Source organism: Myotis daubentonii, chromosome 3 (genome assembly GCF_963259705.1).
Source record: "Myotis daubentonii chromosome 3, mMyoDau2.1, whole genome shotgun sequence".
NCBI lineage: Eukaryota > Metazoa > Chordata > Mammalia > Chiroptera > Vespertilionidae > Myotis > Myotis daubentonii.
In genome coordinates, this window is record NC_081842.1 from 10,246,095 (window position 1) to 10,269,260 (window position 23,166).

Sequence of the window (23,166 nt, forward strand, 5' to 3'; positions counted from 1 at the left end):
ATTTGCATATTAGGCTTTTATTATGGTGAATTAATGGATATACCACATTTTGTTTATCCAGACATTAGTTAATGAATATTTAAGTTGTTTGAACTTTTGGTGTATTATGAATTATGCTGCCATAAACATTCATGTACAAGTATTTGTGTGGAACATGCTATACATTTTATTAAAATTAGAAATTGTTAATATTTATTAAAAATTACTACAACAGTAAAATATTTAAAATACATAAAAACATACAATGGCATTTTGGTTTATCTTGTTTTAGAGTTCTGTGCCTACTTTCATTATAAAAACACATTTTTGTATAAAAATTTGCATACTGTTCTAAATTCTATTTTTACTTTACTTTCCCTATAGTAAAGAATATATGGTATATATATATTTTTCTTTTTTAGAAAATGTATTTTTATTGATTTCAGAGAGGAAGGAAGAGGGTGAGAGAGATAGAAACTTCAATGATGAGAGAGAATCATTGATTGGCTGCCTCCTGCATGCCCCTACTAGGGATTGAGCCCACAACCTGGGCATGTGCACCCACCAGTAATTGAAGCATGGGTTGACTCTCCACAGCTGAGCCATGCTGGCAGCGCTATATGATATCTATCTATCTATCTATCTATCTATCTATCTATCTATCTATCTATATATCTAGGATTTTTAATAATTGTATACATCTCATTTTTATTTTAAATATGTCTATACATTATAATTACAATTCTTGAGGGCAATTACTTTGCTTTATTTTTTTATTTTATGCCTTTCCTTCCACTCCACTAGTAGCTATCATGTACCTGGAATAGTAGTTTTTAAACAAATATTTGCTGAGATGAATTTATAATATAGAGGTAGTCATAGAATTTCAGTTAAAAATAATCTTAAGGGTCTACTGATTCGTGAATAACATGAGTGTTATAGCATTTTAATTAAAAGTGAATTTAACCAATGACTATACTTTTGGCTTTTAAACTTATATACTTAACCAGTGTATTATATTATTTGAGTAAACCATTTAGGAAGATTGAAAAAAGAGCAATAGGAAATTTTGTTTCTAAGTCAAATCATGAATATACTTAGCAACTTTCTGGATTACTGTATAATAAAATTTGGAATTTGAAAAGAGTCAGTAAATCATTTTTCAACCCGTTTAAAACTTCACTGGTGCAAACACATATTTTCAGAAATTGAAAAATGTTCAACAAAGTCGTTAAAAATATCTCAGCTATCTCCAGTGTCATCTTGTCGGATATTCGCAGGTAGTTTCAAAAGAGTAAAATGTATTTGTTTTGCATGTTGGGTCCAAACTTCATATTCTAACATCATTGTTGACACCTTACCTGCTGTTCAATCGTAGTAAAATCACTCACTGTACATTGCTAACTTGAGCTTGTTCCAGTTTTTAAAAACATCATTAATCCTAGCACCTAGATTGTGGTGCTGAAATATTATCTCCACTATAGGAATCGAGGGCTTCTTGGGGAAATGGTTGATTCCAGGGTCTGGGGAAGGGTATACACAAAATTAGCCTAAAGCAACTTGCCAGCCATATTTCAAGGAAGCCATTAGGGCCAGAGACCACCAGGAGTCGATTTGGTAAGGCTAACTCATGCTTTGAGCTTTAATAAAGTGGACATCATCAGATGTATTTAAATCTTTAAATTCATCATTAAAAAAATCAATTGATTTGCAACAGCATGGATGGACCTGGAGAGCATTATGCTGAGCAAAATAAGCTAGTCAGAGAAAGATAAATATCACATGACTCACTCATTTGTGGAATATAATGAACAACATAAACTGATGAACCAAAATAGAGCCAGAGAAAAAAATATTTTAGAATATAATAGAAATAATCCTGTTATTTTAAGATTTTAAATATTTCCTACAACTTTTGTGGTACAGTTTTGGTAATATTATTATATTTAAAATATTTTTTCTTGAAATATTAATTTTTATTGCATGTAACATTATTATACTTAAAATCACTTTTCTTGAAATAAAAATCAATTGGTATTTTCTGGAAGATGATAGGATCAATTCCTTGTCTTGAAACTGATTTTTTTAAAAGGGACAGAACCTAGCACTTACTGTGTCATTTCCATAAGACCTGTTCCACTGGGTAACAAATAGTAAATGAGATCCTACTCTTCATAAAAAATAGTATTCCAGTGAATAAATAAAAAGAGCTAGTAGAATGATAATATCACCATTTTGCAACACATGTGAAAGACAGATCTAGGCATTGAGCTGCTAACATTACAAGAGAGAAAAGCAGACACAGTGTCTCCTGATGAAAGAATACACCTCCACCTATAGTCTTGCCAAAGGGATCAAGTCAGAGACTAATCAAGGCTCTGGACCCAGCTGCCAATTTGCAGGAATTAGAGGGCAGAGGAACTTGGCGATCTGTGAATATGCAATTAACAAAATCCAGGTTAGGGTACTCTGCAGGTTAAATAGCCTGGGCTCTTCCACAGACACACTGAAGAGAGAAGAAGGGAATGGAGAGGGGCACTGTGGACTGAAAGTAACTTCACAGACCTGTCGATTTTTTAAAAACTTGGGTGAAATGAAACTAAAGATATTGCCTGGGGCTTATCCTATCAGCCATAAGGCTACAAAATGCAATGAAGCAATTACTGTAAAGGCAAGAGAGTAGTTTCTTTGTGAGGAAAGAGGTGGTTGTGTTTGGGATGGGCCACATAGAGGGGCTCGGGGTGTCAGGCAAAGCTCTGTTTCTTGACTCAGGTGAGGATTTCAAAGGCGTTGTATTAGTTTTTTATTGTTGCCATAACAAATTACTGAAAAAATTAATGGCCAAAACAACACTATTATCTCAGTTCTGTAGGTCAGAAGTCCAGGTGAGCCTGACTGGATTCTCAGCTATGGGTCTCACAAGACCAAAATCAAGTTCTTGGTCAGCTGGGCTGTTATCTGGAGGCTCCAAGTTCATTCAAGCTTCTGGTAGAATTCAGTTCCTTGTGGCTGCAGGGCTGAGGTCCTGTTTCGTTGCTGGCTACCAGCCAGGAGCCTCTCAGCTGCGTTAGGCTACCCACGGAAGACGTGGGCAAAGTACCATCACACTTTATTGCCTTCAAGTTACAGCTTCAAGTTGCTTTTCTTGACCATGCTGTGATTGACATTTCCCCTACTTAACCCATCTGCCGGTGATAATTGGACACTTGCACATTTTAACTTGAGCCTCATTAATTCACCATAGCCGTCAATGAATTTTCTTTGAAACTTTATTTTAACTAGTGATGCCTATTTATTTTTGTCTTTAAGGGAATTTATTCTTACCTGGGGAGAAGAAAAAGTTAGGTAAAAAGACCCCAAGACTTACAATAACTCTATAATTAACATTAAAAGAGTCAAACTTTAACCAGAACTTACAATAAGTGCACAAAGTATTAAGCATTAGTTTTGTGTTGTGTAACTGACAAGCTGTGATGAGAGCATCCATCCTTAAGCCTTTCCTGGCATCTGAGTGCATTACATGTGTCCTGCAGTCATGTCCTTTCTCACGTACTTTTACATGCGTTGGCATGCATAAGCCTAAATAAAAAAAAAATGTGGAACTACAGTTTATCTCCTCAAACACATGTTTATAATATATTTATATATCATTTGCCGATATGGCAAGAGAACCTTTATCCCAAGATCTGAATTAAATACAAGCTTTTCTGGTAGCACTAGTTTCTACTCTGCTCCATTTTGGTAGATGCTTACATATCTATGGTGTTTCCTTTCTGTTTTAAAAAATACATTACAAATGGCTAAACTATATAAAAATACAAACGGCAAGTTCGTAGGATTCCTGGAGCTCCTCCAGAAACACCAAGGTTAGGCAGAACAAATCTGAGGCATCTGATCTAAGTCAGTCCGTTCTTTTCTGAATGAGGAAAGGGAAGTCCAGAGAGAAGGTATGTCCAACACGTCCACCCTAGAATCCGGCCTAGGACACCTAAACCCGGGTCAGTGTGCCCTCCATTTCTATGGTCTGACTTTGTGTTCGACAGGCATCGCAATCCCTGTGATTAACTTTACAGTACATACTTCCAGCCCTTGAGACATCTGGTATGTACCCGTTAGTTAGGCTTTAAAGTTTGTGTGGTCCGACTCGACGCTGGCAGGACTGCACCGTCCAGGGGTGGCGTCGGCATCTGGTGAGAACGGAGCCACGGCAGAGGCAGCTTCTACAGGCCTTTCAGTTCCACATCCTCTTGACTAACCGCGCTGCTTTATGACTTAACATGTTGATTCCAAATTTGGGATTCCATTGCTGGGTCTGGTGTTTGTTCATTAGCATGATGGATGTTAGAAACAGGCTGTAGCTCTCACGGATGAAATGAAACATGTTTTGAACATATGGATTGGCGTCTACTCTTGTTTTGGGCAGGGTATAAGAGGCCTGTACTGGTCTTATACCCTGGTTCTCAGTCCAGACTCGGTTTGGAAGGACTTCTGACGGCATGGTGCCTTCAAGGCACAGGATCCTGCCTCAGAAACTTTCTGAGTCTGCTTCAGGTAAACTTTTCAACCCAGACCACAATCCAGTGTGTAGAACAAGTTGCATAAACACTTGTAGGCTTTCTTACTTATACGTTTTTGCTAATAAACGTCTGACTGTATGAGGGAATTTGGACTAACTTTTGCTTCCATTAAAATCTTGTAGCCAGGTTGTGGGAGAGTAGTAAGCTCTCCCCAACTCAACCTTCTTTGGTGGCCTCTAAAAGAACCCAAGTGTGCATGACCGAACTGGTTGAGGCAAGTCCTCAACTACAGGCTGTGTCTCCTTTTGACAGTCAGTGGGGTCTTAAGTCTCCTGAGCACTTGATGTAGTTTTTCCTTTTTAAAAAAAATATATTTTTTATTGATTTCAGAAAGGAAGGGAAAAGGAGAGAGAATCATTGACTGGCTGCCTCCTGCATGCCCCCTACTGGGGATTGAGCCTGCAACCCAGGGAGGTGCCCTGACCAGGAATCAAACCGTGACCTTCTGGTTCATCGGTCCACGCTCAACCACTGAGCCACACAAGCCGGGCTAGTTTTTCCTTCTTGCCTTTTGTTAAATTTACCAGAAAGAGGGAGTTGTTGCTATGGCTCTTTGTGACTTTGTGTGATGTCACTGACTTGTTATCCTTCTGCTTCCTTTCCTTGCTGGTATCACTGCTTTTGGAACACAGAAGGTCACGATCAGTCAGGCCCCCAGCATCATTCCTTATAAAATAGAGCCTGATCCACAGGTGGATGGTTATCGTGGCAGGAAGGGAGAGTGGACATTTGATCTGGGGGCTGGGAGCTTAGGGAATTAGTGGTCCACCAGAGATCCCAGGCATTATGGACTGAATTGTGTTCCACAAAATTCATATGTTGAAGTCCTAGCCCTTAGTCCCTCAGAATGTGATTGCATTTGGAGACTGGATCTTTAAAGGGGTAATTAAGTTAAAATGAGGCCCGTTAGGCTGGGCCTTCATCTAATAGGACTGGTGCCCTTATTAGAGGAGGAGATGAGGACACAGATAATCACAGAGGAAAGCCCATGTAATGACACAGGAAGAAGGTAGCCATCTACGAGCTAACGAGAGAGGTCTCAGGAAAAGCCCAACGGTGCCAACAGACTTCCAGCCTCCAGAATTGTGAGACAATAAAGGTCTATTGTTTACTCCACCCAGGCTGTGGTCCTTTATTACGGCAGCCCTAGCAAACTGATACACTGGGTCAGTTTGTTTCAGGTTCCACCCCCTTTGTCGGTTGCGGTAGCTTTGGCCCTGAGCATTCAAGATGCCTGAAAACATTCTGTTCTGCATTGGGGTGAGTTCCAGAAGGCAGTGTAGTGCCCTGCTGGTCCTGCAGGAGGAGCTGGCTTCAGAAAAGAAAGAGCCTGAGATTCACAAATGAGAAGCTTCCTGCAGCCGCCCCAGGCCCTGCAGGAAAGAGCTAACAGAGATGTAACATTCTGGATTATTTTTATTCTGTTCTCTGCAGGTGAGGAAAACTTTCTCTCGCTCCAAGTTAAAAAAACACGCTCCGATGCCGCAGGAGCTCAAATGCGTTCTCAGCTTTCTGTTCTCAATCCTCAGTTACGGGCTGGGCCCCAGGTTGGTGGCTTTCCCAGCTCCCAGTTCGATCATCCATCCCTGAAAATTCGCCTATCACCTGGAAAGCAAGCAGTTGATAAACACCAAATTGATCCCAGCGGAGAAGAGGAGAAAATTACCCCTAATGCCTTTATATACATCATCAGTCCTTACAGTCTTTTAAAAAAAATTGATTTGAGAGAGTGAGAAAGAGAGAGAAACATCGATTTGTTGTTCCACTCATCTGTGCATTCACTGGTTGACTCCAGCATGTGCCCTGACCAGTGATTGAACCCCAAACCCGGGTGCATTGAGAATATGCTCCAACTAACTTAGCTACTCCGCCAGGGCAGTTCTTAGAGTCTGGCAGGGGTCCTCAAACTACAGCCCGCGGGCCACATGCGGCCCGCCGAAAACATTTATCCGGCCCTCCGGTGTTTTTGCCGCCATTGCCTGTTGCTTAGCAGCCAACTAGTTTTTTTTTTAAACTATAGTCCGGCCCTCCAACGGTCTGAGGGAACTGGTCCCCTGTTTAAAAAGTTTGAGGACCCCTGGTAAAGTCATGTCCAGAGCAAGGTTGGGCTGTGCTACGTGTCTCTCTATCATGCAATATTTGTGTTCAACTTGCCCTCTGTCTATTGTCAGTGATGAATACCCTGTCCCTGAGTCTTGTGGGCAGTCATTTTGGATTTTTAATGTACTTAAAAAAAGTTAAATAAATCATGGGTTTTTCAAAAGAGGGACACTGGGTGGGGATGAACCAGACTGTGGCCTGCCTGACGTAATTGGTACCCCTACCAATTAGGACCTAGTTTTTAATGTTTTGGGGTTGATGCATTTTTCACTTGGAACATCATATTTAAAGAATTATATTGTTTGTAGCATGTGGTAGACATAGAGGAGCAAGCCAGTTGTTTTGAAGCTAAATGTGCTAAGTCATACACAGAGTGTAAACTTTCCATAATTCATCAATGCTTTCTAGCTCCTGGAGACAAAAATGACTAAAAAAAAAAATTCACGTGGATAAAGAAGGAGCTAGACCAGGGGTCCTCAAACTACGGCCCGCGGGCCACATGCAAATACAAATATTGTATTTGTTCCCCCCCCTTTTTTTTCCCTTCAAAATAAGATATGTGCAGTGTGCATAGGAATTTGTTCATAGTTTTTTTTTTTTAAACTATAGTCCGGCCCTCCAACGGTCTGAGGGACAGTGAACTGGCCCCCTGTTTAAGAAGTTTGAGGACCCCTGAGCTAGACCATGGAGCAAGCTTCTTGTTCATCTCCAGAGGGGCAGCCTAGTCATACACCATTTCCCTTAGAGATTGGTACGCGGGGCAGTTGTTAATCTGAGTGAGGCAGAGGGTGGGAGAGAGGCAGAGGGAGAGACTTCATGGAAGACAGGACTCAACAAAAGAAAATTCCGAATGATTTAACATTTGTTTTAAAGAGTGAAACAGAACTAGAGAAATGTTTAAAGCATAATGGTAATGAGAACAGCAACAATGTGAGCTTATGCTTTTATCTTGAGAGATTTTGCAAGTGGGACTACTCTAATGTTTGTGCCTGCTGCTTGAAAAACACTGTACCCTTTAGAAAATGGGTAGGACTGCTCATATGATCGATGGACCTAGAGTTGTTAGGGTCCACTGTGGGAGGAAGAAGCCAACCGACTTGAACAATTTTGGGCTTTCCAATGAAATGATACAAAAGACCATATGTTGGCCTAAAGACTTTGCAAATTAAATGATAAATATTGGTACTATGGTAGAATTTATGGTAGCATTAAAAACAACATTCCCTCAGAGTGGAAATGATTCAGAGGATTATGTTTACAGTCGTGGAAGCAACCGTCAAATTAAAGAAGCCAAGTGTCCTAGTGACTAAAGGCTATAAATGAGATTCATGGAATGACGGGGACCCTGGCATTGTTCTGCCAAACTTGGTCTTTTGGGAACTAGCATTAAGCACTCTGAGTTTTCTGAAGACACTGTACGCAGTAGGTAATCTACCTCTCACACCCACTGCCAGCCATCTGGCTTGTATTCATCATCATGGCCTTCTAGGCTGGGAAATAACTTCATCTAATCCCATAAATTGTTGATTTCATACAGAATGAATATAGATTGGCCTTTGCTTACCTCCAGCCTGGATATCTGTAGGGGACTCTTCCTTTTGCAAGTAACCAAAGGAAGAGCTTGGCTGCAAAGGGAGGAGGGCTGGTAGTGTTAACCTGAAATCTTCTTCTCATAATAATTAGGGTTCATTACTTGCCTTGAGTTTTCACAAAAGATCTATTTGGGCCTTTACACTTCCTTCCTCCAGCTTTCTACTTCCCTCCCTCCGCGGTGTGTTCTCATTTCTCTCCAAGATATGATTAATGGTTCTCACATTTGTCGGGCCCTTCAAAGGGCAAAGATGAAGCACATGAGCAATAATGGATTCACTGACAAGACCCAGAGCTGGCTGCAGTCTCTGAAGCCTCCATGAAGGCACCACCTTGCTCATTAGAATACATTTCTCTCCTCCATAGAGAGGTGCTCCCACTAGCCCCAAAGTCCAGCATGCATCTCAGACCCAAACTACAACTTGTCATGGCAAGTTCTAACAGTGCAGATCTTTCATGACACGTCCAGGACTCACTAGCTTAGCAGAAAGTTCACTGCCGTCCAATGCCAACCACCAGGAGTCTTGAGAGGTGCGAGGCTGTCTATATCTGAGAAGTTATCACAAATAGTTTTATTGAACAGAGAGAAATCATATTTTTAAGATGTTGAGACAGTAGACAGCAGCAAGAAAGGAAAATACACTCTGGAGGTTTCAAAGATGTTAAAATGCTTGGTTGGGCAGGAGAATAAATGCTGCTCTAGGTTTTTATTTCATTTTAACAAAATAAACTAGGAATTCTTAGTCACGTGGGACAGAGTCATTTGCATTAGACCCTTTGCACATTTAGATGGCAGGCACCCTTTCTCAAGACGATAAATTCTGTATTCAGCTTAAGAAAGTGTATTTTTGATTGAGGTTAACACAGTATTTAAGTTAATGGAAAACATGCGTCCATTGCAGAGTATTTCCACCAGAATTGCTGGATTCTGTACAACAATCTGTTTCTATTTTGAAAAAAAAATGGCGCTATTGTATGACCTAAATATTCTTCTTTTATTTCACTCGTCTACATCCATCTGCTTTCTTCTTCAGGTATATTAAAATAAATGACATAGTATAAATTCAGATAAAAATGTTTTTAGTGGTATAAATCCTTAAGGTTTCAAAAAAATTAAAATGTTATTTTGCATTATTGTTGAGCAAGAATTATTTTGCCTAAAAGACGTCATTTCAGTGTAGGGAGCTTGAGTTTTCCACTACTGCTACCCAAATGATATTGGAATTGGGAAGTGAGGAAAGTGTCTTAGAAAGTGACTTTTAAACTTTGTGTGAATTAGCCTTTCTGAATAACAAACCACCCCAATGGTTATTGGCTCAAAACAGCAATACTTTTTTTCTTGCATAAATACAATTTTCAGGTGGAGGTTGGTTGATCTAGCAGGTGTTGGCTGGGCAGCTCTGTTTCAAGTTGTGTCCAGCTGAGCCTGAATTCTTTCTTACACTTAGATCTGTCAATGAGTGTTAATTCTAGGGCCGCATATGAGAGGCAGCAGCTACTGGGGGACACTCTTCTCAAGGTGAATTTCAGGGGGGCAAGCGAGAACTGGAAACTTCCACCCTATCCCTTCCACTCATGTATTGTTGGCCAAAGTCAGTCATATGGCTAGGGGTAACATTAATGAGGTAGGAAATTTTAGGAGGAGGTCCTGCAAAGTCAAGTGGCAGGGGTGTGGAAACCTGGAGAGAAAAAGAACTGAGAGCCAATAGTCCATCTGCCAGAAACCCCAATTTTTTTCTTTTTTCTTTTTTTTCCCCTGCAGGCAGGAATGCTGTCATTGTGTTATCTTCCCTTCTCCACTGGGATAGCAAGACAAAGAGGGAGTCAATTGCTCTCAGCAGTGACTCGCTCTGATCTCTAGGCACGGCAACTCCCAGTGATTCTCAAACCTTGGTATATGATGAAATTATTGGTGAGGTTTGTGACAATACTCCTTGGGCCTTATTCTCAAATTTGTTAATCAGAATCACTGTGGGAGAGCCAAGTCGTTTATATTTTTAACAGGTCATCAGATGATTTTGATGTACTTTGACATTTGAGACGCACATTATTAGAAAGAGATGAATTGAAGTGCTCAGCCTAGTCTTGAACTTGATGGGACTCTGGCAGTTTGGCACGTGTGATAGATTGCATTATTGTTCAGGAAATACCACCTTTACCCCAACTACTCCTGCAGGAGGTGTTTACTTCTTTGTTCCAAAATTGTTGGCTCAGTTTATAATATTGAATTTGGCCAATGGAATGTAAGCAGATATGACATACTTTCTGTTCAAGCAATATGACATACTTTCTGTTCAAGCAATATTTTAGCTTTGTTTATGCCATTAGGCGTTCTCTTGTATCTCTGTCCTCTGCCATGAGAAGAACTTATCCTAGGTAGCTACAGGTGGATCAGCCTGTGAGGGATGTTGTAGATTCCAGAATGACGGACATGGACCTGGAGCATCATCAGGGTAGTTGCCTCACAGACTCAGACATGAGAACAATTTTAGTTAATAGCCAATAAGAGTTTGGACTGTTTCTTATACAGCATTATTACAGCAAAAGCTGACAGATACAGTCAATAACTAAACAAGGCAAATAAGGCAAATGCAAACTACGACAAAAATGGGGCCCTGAATTCCTTTTCACGTACTACTTTCAGACTTCTAGATGCATTTTAATTGACTTATTTAAGCCTATCTTTAGTTTTTGTTTTATTTTGACTTAACCTGTAGGAAAATGCTGGAGAAGGGGAAAATCAGCTTATAAAGAGATGTAGCCAGGACCTGCAACACTCTCAGGATTGATCTTGACTCTGAATTTCCTCCCTTCAGGGCCTGTTTTTCCCCAGATAGAAAAGTTTTTGCTTTTTTGGTGCTTGGTTGATCAGCAGTAATAACTAATGTGTATTACTAACGCCATCCTGAATACTTTCCTTGTATTAATTCATTTATTCTTCCAACAACTCTCTGAGGTAGAGACTATTTTGATCCTCATTTCGTGGATGAAGAGTTGGGTTCACATAAGCCACACAACTGGGAAGTCATTAGCACTGGGAAGTCAGACTTCAGTAGCTGTTCTCTTTACCACTCTGTTGTTGCCTCCTAGAACAATTTTCACCACATTCAGCCCTCATTACTTAAAACAACATAAACACTCCTAGAAAAGCAAGTTGTCTAGTTTCCACGTAGACCAGAAAGATTCCAGATCTCTGTGGTAAGATGTGTGTACAACCATCCTTGAGAGTGAATGACAATCTGTTGCAATACTTGTTGCTTTATTCCTTTTCTTTCTCCATCCCCATCATTTTGGTCTGGAATACTTCTTTTCCCACTTTCTGATTCCCTCATCAGAGAAACAAAAATTAAGGCTTTTCATTTCATTTTGACCCAGGAACCTGAAGGCAGATGATACAACTTCTAGCAAAGGACTTCATTAGAATAAAAACCCAACAAAACAACACATCTTTCCATATTCCATGAGTTTATGGCAATGAGATGCATCTCGCACAGAGTGGAGTCACAATTTAAAGATTGTCTAAAATACTAGCATCTAGGCATTTTATACATATTAGCTTTACTTCTGGTAACAAACCTGCAGAGAAATTATGATTATCTTCTTTAATGGCAGGGAGATTGAATCTTAACAAACTCATACAGTTTTGTGAATAATGGAGCCTGATTTTCATGATTCCAAATTCTGTTGTCCTTCATACCTCATCACTTCTCTTACTTTGAAGAAAGGGTTGTTAAAAATCCTCAAATTACTGCATAAAATGAGTTTTTCCTATATTTTTATTCACCTAATATAAAAACCTCAGAAATGGATTTAGCTCTCAATCTTTTTCCTATAGAGTAAGCTCATTTCACTGAATAAGAACTAATACAGAGAGTCTCTGCTGAGTGCACATTAATGTGAGATGATTGGTTCAACTGAATTGAAGCAAGAGAGATTGTATTCCTAATAAGAAGTGCCTAAGTTCTTTACCATCCTTTCTTTTTTTCTCCAGCCCAGGGAAAAAAAATTCTAAACTTCTGGTACAATCTTCCCTCTGCTGCTTTTAATGAATAAGTGGAGGACAAATTCTCAACTGTTTCTTCGTCAACCTTACCATTTCATGTGTCTATTCAACATGGTGTAAAACAGCATTTAATCTCTAAAATTTCCCCTAAATCTAATGAACTATCACACTAATTCACTATAAGAAGACAATATCCATAGAAGAAGATTCTTTTTCATTTGCATGTCAGTTTCTCCAAAGACATATATTAGCAACAATAAAATTGTTTAAATAAACAACTGCTTTAAAGAATCTTGAGATTATACTCTGAAGGGAATATAACAGTTAAACACAGAAAGTACATTCTACAATTTTCTCACCAAAGTCACACATTTTCCTAAATAGTTTAAAAAAGGGTAAATGGGAGGCAGAATAAGAAGCTATTGATTTCCAATCTATTTCCTTTCAAAGCCCTGACAAATGGGAGCAAACTCAAAGTTCCAGGGACATTGGAGAACAACATGGACATACTAGATAGGATTCTCCAGAGAATCAGGACTACTAAGATGTGCTATATAGAGAAAGAGATTTTTTTTTTTATTAGAAACTAGAGGCCCATTGCACGAAGAGATTTGTGCAATAGGCCTTCCCTTCCCCTGGCTGCCGGCACCGGTTTTCCTCCGGCACCCAGGACCCAGGCCTTTGCTCTGGATGGAGCCTTCAGTCTTGGCTCCGCTGCTTCACCCCTATGTATTGAATTTGGCCATCTTTATTGGGTTAATTTGCACACTCTCCCGATTGGCTGGTGAGCATAGTGGAGGGGCGGTTAATTTACATGTTTGTCTATTATTAGGTAAGATTGCATCATGTGACCATGGAGGCTGGCAAGTTCAAAAATTGCCAGCAGGCAAGGAACAGAGGAGAGCTGATTTTCCATTTTGAGTCCAAAAGCAGTGAGTAGTAGAATCAGGAAGACCTGATGTGGCAGATGAAGGCCCAAGGCAGTCTGTTGGAGAAATTCCTTCTAGGGTTAGAGAACGTAGGTAGCACTGGCTCTTGAAGTTCTGACTAGAAAGTGACACATGTTGCTTCTGCTCATATTTAATTGACCAAAACAAGTCACATGGTCAGGCCTAACTTCACTGAACAGGGAAGCACATTTTTACCTTGAATCTGGAAGGAAGAAAAGTGGGTTATTGGTTATTAGCCTTAATGCCTACCATGTCATTAAATAATATTAGATAAAGATTCTAATGCAAGATGCACAATCTGCATAATCAATTTAGACTTGTAATTTTAAGGTTGAAGACTACAATTTATGAATAATTTGGAAAATTTAAGAGAACTTGATGTCAATTATATTTATGTTTAATTTATTATATGTAGGAGAATGACTTACACACTTGGAAATTTTTTTAATCACACAATTAAATACCCAAATAACTAAGTAATTATGTTTTAAAATGTTTATAAATTAACCTAAGTCTCTTTAAAAATGACCATTAATAATTTTTGGAGTAATAAATAAAGTAATAAGCTTTGTATGTTGAATTTAAAAGTTTAAGAAGGAATTAGAATAATGAATTTATTACCCTAATAAAGAAACATTAATTTTAAAAACGAAAGTAAAATTTGAACAAAAGCTATCATTCTTGTCTATCAAAATCTCGCATTTGCTACTAGTAACTGGTGCTATCATCTAAAGTCCTACTTTATTTTCCTTTCTGAGCATTTCATCCTGTGAAATGGTTGTCATCTGAGACTTAAGCATGGACATACGACAAATGGTAGAGCATAATAGAGAGACCTGAAGATGCAGTCTGCTAGATTTCTAGCTGAGTGAATATCTGTCTCTTCGGTTTCTATAAATGAAATGAAAAAAGACAAGGTTTTAGGAGAAAATGAATTATACTTTCAAAACTCCTTAATATCCCTCTTTTACAAGTATAAACTTCAGTACAGATAAAGATGATGGTAGTTTGTCAATGTAAAGTACTTATTTGAATAAGATGAAGGTAGAGAAGGAAGAGAAATATTGTATTCGATGAAACCCTCTGCTGACTGGTACAGCTCCTATGAAGTGTGGGCCTATGTAGTGATTCAATTCTGATGAGCAAGAGCAAATAAGATACTCAAAAACTCATGACACAATTTACACAACATGTGCCATGTATTTATTTATGGCCTCATCTGTAACTACAAGAGAAATTAAAATGGCTTAGCACAGATCACAAATCTTATGCATACAAGTCAAAGTGTCTGTTCCATGTGGCCTGGGAATATGTGCAAAGCTTCCATATGGAAAGAAGCTTTTCTGATACTCAAACAAATAAAGGATCAAGCGTCAAAGAACCTATTGAAAACTTTGACAAAAATTGACAAATATCCCAAAACTTTGAATTCAAGTTTTAATGTCAACATTATATTTTACAATATACTTTATCATTTTTATAATAGAGCTATAGAGAAGTTTCTGCCAAAGACCATAGGATAGCATATATGATTATGCAACATGTTCAATGCATATATGTATATTTATATATGTGCATATATATAGTTGGTATTTATATGTATACATATATATTAGTATTTATTCCATTTTGCCTCCAACTTACATATCCTACTAGATGCTCCAATGATTGATTATTGCTCTCACAGTGAAACTAAAGAGGTGCCAACTCTTTTGAAGCAAATTCCAAAACTTCAGAATAATGATTATATATTTGATTTATATAGTCTATTTCTTCCAAAGTTTTCTTTTTAAATTAATTCCACATTTAAGCAAATGATCATGCTAATGGCTGACAGTGCTAGGGTAAGTTGACTTTGTCCAAACGTTATCACCAACAATAGCTAAAAACAAAACAAAAATAAAGAAAAGGAAACTACAAGAGGAAGAGCAAAAAGAAGCCTCACACAAGAAACCAAGATTGCATTACAGTTCGGGTTATCACGTAACTTTGAACTCGGCTCTTCTTGCCCATGGGTCATGTGATGTGATACTTGAGGTCTCTATATCGCCACAGATCCCCTTTCATCTGCATGCTGCTCTGCTGAAGTCCCAAACCATGGCCCACAGGCTAGATTTGGCCCATCCCAGTGTTTCATTTGGCTTGTACGATGTTTAAAAAACTGTTGAGCCAACATGTTGAAATTGGAAGCTTTCACATGAAACTCCAGATTTCTGGCATCTCTCAAAAAAATGAGATCTGGGAACACGGGGCTCACATTACCACAGTGCAGTGGGTGGCTGGCTGGGCCGCTGCCGCCCCCTTCAGGCAGGATGTGTTTGTTACCTGTGGGCCTTACCCATGTCTATGGCTCCACAACTCTGAGGGTATCAGTTCCCACTTGCGGTGTCTCTTTTAGTGGAAAATATTTCTCCCTACCAGTGTCTTCATCAAAAGTGGGTAAAAAGGTGGCAAGGTTATATCTTTAAAGTTAATTGTCCTTCGTGAATTCTATTCTCCTTTTCTATCATACATGGAGAGCCAATATCTCTATCTCCTACGGCAGTGGTTCTCAACCTTCCTAATGCCGCGACCCTTTAATACAGTTCCTCATGTTGTGGTGACCCCCAACCATAAAATTATTTTCGTTGCTACTTCACAACTGTAATTTTGCTACTGTTATGAATCGTAATGTAAATATCTGATATGCAGGATGTATTTTCATTGTTACAAACTGAACATAATTAAAGCATAGTGATTAATCACAAAACCAATATGTAATTATATATGTGTTTTCAGATGGTCTTAGGCGACCCCTGTGAAAGGGTCGTTCGACCCCCAAAGGGGTCGTGACCCACAGGTTGAGAACCGCTGTCCTATGGGAATTGAAACAAAGATGTAAGATATGGTTGAATAGTATAATGGAATGGAAGGTTCTCAGAGGCATGTCTACTGGTTTGCTTTCCCTCCCAGAGACCAGATAAGGTTGGGCTTGGGTAAAACAAGAGAGAAGGGGGGAATGGAGACACAAATATGGGATTGTGTCAGTTTAGGCTTTCATCCTTCTGTCGTCAGCTTGGTGATGCTGGGGCCTAGATTCTGCTTGCTCCCTTAGGCTCAGCCAGCAGAGAGTGCAAGAGGGAAACTGCAGGGATGGAGGAGGCTGAAGGGCTTGATCCTTTCTTGTTGGTTCCTGCTGGCTTCCTGTTTGCTTGAAGCTACTGTAAATATCACCCTAGCAACACTCCTTCTCCTTGGCAGCAAGGTAAGGGTTGCAGTTTTTCCTACACGTACCTACCGCTATACAGCTTCATTGTGTGGCCCCTCCCTCACCCTCATTCTTTCTTTCTCTTTATTTTTTTTATTTTTATTGTTTTATTGCTTAAAGTATTACAAAGGGTATTACATATGTCTCCTTCCCCCCCCCCCCGCCCTTAACAATCCCCCAGCCTCCCCTACCCCCCAGTGTCTTAAGTCCATTGGTTATGCTTATATGCATGCACACAAGCACATTCTTTCTTTAGAGGCCTAAGACACAGCTTATGGGGACCCTCCTCTAAGCCAAGTTCAGGGATTCTGGAGTTTTTCCGTTTCCTTAGACTCTAGGGAAGGAAGCGGCTTCCTGTGGTTTTACTTCTGTCATGCCTTAGAGTTTTCTTTTTTTCTCTAATTAACACATTTATACTTTAATTGACAAGTATTTATGTCACTTGCTCTCTATGTGAATAACTCTCTCCTGACTCAATCCTGACTAACAGAGACAGAGTTGTGCTGCCCAATATGGTAGCCATTAGTCACTTTGATTATTTAGATGCATATTTAATCAATCTAAAAGCAATAGATTTTAAAACTCACTTTCTGGATTCCACTAGCCACATTTTAAGTGCTCAATAGTTACATGAGGCTACTGGTTACTGTATTGGAGAGTGCAGATATAGGACATTTCTGTCCTCAAAGAAAGTTCTGTTGAGCAGTGCTGGGCTAGAGAAATGAGGGGTCCTGCCCAACCTGTGTGGCTCAGTGGTTGAGCATCGACCTATGAACCAGGAGGTTAGGGGTTGATTCCTGGTCAGGGCACACGCCTGGGTTTCGGGCTCCATCCCAGTAAGGGGGTGTGTGGGAGGTGGCCTGATCAATGATTCTTTCTCATCATTGATGTTTCTCTCCCTCTCCTTTTCTCTCTCTGAAATCAATAAATATATGTATATTTTTTAAAAAAAGAGAGAAATAGGGGTCCTCAAAGTAGGGAGAGAACATGAGTGGAAGATCTTCACCTGAATCAGGAAATGAGGTAGAGGAGGCCCAGGATGTGCTCTTCTCAAGAAAGATCGAAATATATAGAGCGATTTTCTGATCACAGTGCAGTTAATCTAATAATCAATATAAAATAGAAAACCATCATATATTTGAAAATAAATGCTATGATAATGAAACATTGCATATTTAAATTCTACTGAATTCTGTTAAACATTAAAAAAAAAGCCTTACAGGCAATGATTTACAAATTTCCCCAAAAATGGGGAAAAATTCCCCATCTCATTTTATGGAGGTTCTCTAAACCTTGATTCCAAATCAGACAAAAGAAGAAAAATTACAAGATAATTTCACATATTAACAAGTGTTCAAAAAATCTTACTAGTAAATCATATAATTCCAACAAAATCTAACAATATATTATGCCATGACTAAATTTTTTATATTCTAGGAATGCAAAGTTTGTTTAAATTTTGAAAATAAACCAATGTGATTCACCACATTAAAATATCAAAGGACAATATTATAAATATATGTGAACTAATTTGAGAAAATTTATGATGAAAAGATTCTTAGTATAGATAGAAGGAAAGAGGAACATTTCTCAAATAAAGGATATTTACTAAAACTTCTACAGCTAAATTTCTCAGCTAAATTTGGCAGAAAATCCTGCACTCCAATAATCCCTTTGTGATTAGGACCAAAGAAAAGATGCCCTAGTGGAACTTCTAGTCATTCAAGAAGGCAATAAAAATAAGTAAGAGCTATAAAGATTAGACAAGAAGAAATGAAGTTGTAATTATTCAGAGGTGATATTAAGTTTTAAGTATAAAATTCAAGAACCTAAAGATAAATTACAAGAATTAATTTGCAAATTTAGCAAAATCGTTGTGTTCTAACTCAATAAATTTTATTTTATATAACAGGTAAAACCAAATGAAAGATAAAGAGATAAAAACACCATTTACAATAATATAAAAATATTAAATGCCTATAAAAATAAATCTATCAAGTAAATCTATCAGAAGATGAGAAAACCTCTATACAGAAAATTATAGCACATTATTGAGCAAAATTTTAAAAATATCTAAATAAGTCAGAAGGTATACTATCTACACTAATAAAAAAGAAAAATGGTCATTGGTGTACGACGATACCCTTTTCATTGGCTAATCAGGGCTATATGCAAATTAACTGCCAACTATGATTGGCAGTTAACTGCCAACTAAGATTGGCAGTTAACTGTCAACAAGATGGCGGTTAATTTGCATATGTAGGTACAATGCAGGGAGGCGAAAGGGAAAGCAGGAAGAAACCCCTGCCACTGACAGTGATCGGAAACCCAGGGGGAAGCTAAGAGCTGGGGGGTAGGGCAAAGGCGGCCCTGGGGCCGCCTTTGCCCTGCCCCCCAGCCATGATCGGAGAATCAGGCGCCTTTGCCGCCCTGGCCAGTGATAGCAGGAAGTAGGGGTGGAGCCAGCAATGGGAGCTGGGCATGGTCGAAGCTGGCAGTCCCGGGAGCTAGGGGTCCCTTGCCTGGGCCTAAAGTGGAGCCCATGATCGCGGGGCCGCTGCAGCTGCGGGTCCCCGCTGCCCGGGCCGGACGCCTAGGCCAGAGGCGTTAGGCCTGGGCAGGGGCGGAGCCTGCAACCGCAGGAGCTGGGGGTCCCCTGCCCAGGCCTGACACCTCTGCCGGAGGCCTCAGGCCTGGGCAAGGGGCCGATCCGGTGATTGGTGATCCGAGGGTGATGAGGGTCAACTCCTCTGGCCGAGGCATCAGGCCTGGGTGGGGGGCTGAGCCGGGGATTGGGGGGATATGATGGTCCCCTTGCCCAGGCCTGAAGCCTGGGTCAGAGGCATCAGGCTTGGGCAGGGGGTGGAGCAAGTGGTCAGAGGGAGATGGGGGTCCCCTGCCCAGGCATGATTCCTGGGCCAGAGGCCTCAGGCCTAGGAGGGGGCCAGAGCCAGTGATCAGGGGGAGATGGGGGTCCCCTGTCCAAGCCTGACACCTCTGGCGGAGGCGTCAGGCCTGGGCAAGGGGCCGATCAGGTGATCAGAGGGTGATGGGGGTCTACGCCTCTGTCAGAGGCGTCAGGCCTGGGCAAGGGGCAGAGCCAGCAATCGGAGGGGTCTGGGGGTCCCCTGCCCAGGCCTGATGCCTGGGCCAGAGGCATCAGACCTGGACTGGGGGCAGAACCAGTGATGGGGGGAAATGAGGGTCTCCTGCCCAGGCCTGACACCTCTGTCAGAGGCGTCAGGCCTGGGCAAGGGGCCGATCCTGCGATTGGAGGGTGATGGGGGTCAACGCCTGAGGGCTCCCAGTATGTGAGAGGGGGCAGGCTGGGCTAAGGGACACTCCCCCCCCCCCACACCCAGTGCACGAATTTTGTGCACCGGGCCCCTAGTATTTAATATTTCAAATCTTCTCAAATTGATTTAGATTCAATGCCATCCATCACAATAAAAAATTCAGCACCTTTTGTAATATGCTTACATTGCATTTATGTGGATGTAACCTGAGAGGCTAATTCTAAAACTTATGTGAAAATGAAAAAGACCAAAGATAACCAAAATAATACTAAAATTAATAACAAGGTGAAAGGACTTATCTTACCAGATTATCAAGCTTGAGTAATTCAGATAGTGGATTGTGAAAAATGTTGTCCTCTGAGCTGAACTTGAGATATTCCATTACCTATTTCTGTCTTGTTAGAAAAATCCAAAAAATCTACAAGTCCAATCTATTTAATATTCACTATGTCACAATGTTGAATCCAGGGGATTATGAATGGCAGAAAATCCTGCACTCCAGTAATCCTCTTTGGTTTCTACATTTACTCATGAATAGAGAATATGACAATGAACTTCTCAACTTCTTCTGGCATTTTGAAATGTCTTAGACAATGATAGAGGTGCTGAAAAACCAGACAAGAGCAAATGCTGCCAAAATAGACATTAAAATCTAGAAATGAAAAAAAAAAAGAGAGAGAGAAAGAGATTTTGAACACTGGGTTGATGAACTTGATGATCAATTTGGGAAAAATATTCCAAAAGAGTAATGAAAATCATCTCTTGTATCCTTTGGAAAAGCAGAAGTACTTGTTATGAGGAATTATGTTGTCACTTAGAACATGGCTTTTCAAATTTCCCAAATTCCTTTGTTTAATAAAGCTTCTAGGTTGAATGATGAAGAAAATAGTACAGGTATACATTGTGGGACAAAAGTGAGTTTACAGTTGTTTGTATGAAAAAGAATACAATAATTAATAATAATCTATATATATTAAAGCCAAGCAATTGGAAGATTGGAATAACTGGAACAACTGGTCGCTATGATGTGCACTACAGCCTGCCAACCATCCCAATTGGGGTTGAGGCCAGCCGGCCAACCTCCTGCAGCCCCTCCCCCTAGCTGCTGGACCCCACCCATCTACAAATTTGTGCACCACACCTCTAGTATAAGAATAAACTCTGTTTCACATACTCACAACTATAAACCTACTTTGGCCCCATCTTGTATAAGCCTGTTATAGGGATAATATATTGGTGGACAAAAAAAGAGACATGTAGTCAGGTTGATAATATATTTGTGAATCACTGAATGCTAGGTCACATCTGTGGAAAGTAATCAATATCTTTGGCTATCAGCAGGTGGCTGGTTATGTGCAGCAGGTTTTGAGACTATGTACACACATTGTTAATGTGCTTTGGAAACAGAGTTAACATGGACTTTGGAGGTTTAGCTAATATGTTGGATAACAGAATTGAGATCTGGAATCAGGTTGAAATCAAGGACCAGGCTTAACAAGATAAAATGTAATAGGGATTAATGTAAAGTGATACAATGAGTTAAAAGATCAACTGAAGAAATATAGAAAGAACAAAATGTGCCTTAACATTAATTTCTATGAAAAGGGCTTGGGATTTTTGTCAATCATGAGCTCATGACAAGTCAATGATGTCATATGTACACTGGAAACATAATTTGAGTTTAGACTTCATAAATAGACAGATAGGCCACAGTGACAAGGAGGCAACAAGTGTATATACTAATAAAAGCCTAGGTGGCCCTCGTGCGTGATGTCATCACAAGATGGCCACATGCATAGCGGAGGTGGGGCCTGGTGGCCGCTTCATGCAGTGAGGCCTGGGGGTCCCACAGCTTCGCGTGGCACAGAGGTGGCGGGTCCCAGCAGAGGAGGTGGATCATGGCAGGCGAGGGCAGTTGTGGGTGATCAGGCTGGCAGGGGAGGGCAGTTGGGGGCAATCAGGCCAACAGGGGAGCAGTTAGGGGGCGATCAGGCTGGCAAGCAGAAGCAGTTAGGGGCATTTAGGCAGACAGGCAGGGATTGGGCCTAAACTGGCAGTCGGACATCCCTCAAGGGGTTCCAGATTGGAGAGGGTGCAGGCTGGGCTGAGGGACACCCCTGTGCACGAATTTTGTGCACCAGACCTCTAGTAGAGTAATAATAGCCTATTAGCCAGATTTTACCTCATTCATCACACTTCATTTGGATGCCACACTTGGAAGGTGATACTGATAAAATGAAAAAAAACTTCAAGAAAACTCACACAGAATAAAGAAAGAATTTGAAACCTAAATAATATTAAGAACAATTACACACATTTAACTTAGAGGAAAGAAAACACGGTGTCATTTTGAGAGTTCTTATCAAAGAGAAAAATATTTTTCCCCAGTTTTCCAGGAGACAAAATTAGGAACAATGGGAGGTAGATGTATATCTCTTCTACAGATGGGAAAGTTTTCAACCATTAGAAATGTCCAAAAATTAAAGGGTTAATGTAGAGGAGACTCAGGTTTCAAAGTGTTTTAAGTTTTTTTTTATTCTTTTTTTTTTTTTACTTATTATTTTTATTTCTTAAAGTATTACAAAGAGTATTACACATGTCTTGTTCCCCATCCCCCCTTGACATTCCCCCGGCTTCCCCCACTCCCCAGTGTCTTGTGTCCATTAGTTATTCTCATATGCATGCATATAAGTCCTTCGGTTGATCTCCTACCCACCCCCCCCCCCCAACCCTCCCCAGGGTTCCCACTGTAGTTTGACATTCTGCTCAATGCTGCTCTGCCTCTGTATCCATTTTTGTTCATCAGTCTATAATGGTCCTTATTATCCATAAATGAGTGAGTTCATCTGGTATTTTTCTCAGCTTCCCAGGGGCTGTCTCAGCCTCACAGGGGCCGCCTCAACCTCACAGGGGCTGTTTCAACCTCACCAGGGCTGTTTCAACCTCACTGGGGCTTTTGCAAGCTCACCGGGGCCGTTGCAAGCTAACTGGGGCCGTCTCAACCTCACTGGGGCCGTCCCAGCCTCACTGGGGCCTTCTCAGCCTCACCGGGGCCGTCTCAACCTCACAGGGGCCGTTTCAACCTCACCAGGGCCATTTCAACCTCACCGGGGCTGTTGCAACCCCACCAGGGCCGTTTTGATCTCACCAGGGCCATCTCGACCTCACTGGGGCTGTCTTGACCTCACCAGTGCCGTCCCAACCTCATCGGGGCCGATTCAACCTCACCGGGGCTGTCCCAACCTCATCGGGGCTGTCTCAGCCTCACCAGGGCAATCCCAGCCTCACTGGGGGTGTTTTAAGTTTTGAGTGCTATGTCTCTAATGTTATTTTTCTCATAAGTCCTGTTATTTTAGTGTTAGAGCCAAATACTGTACTGGGATTCATTGAAATCTGTCTATATAACCTCTATTGGCATACATAC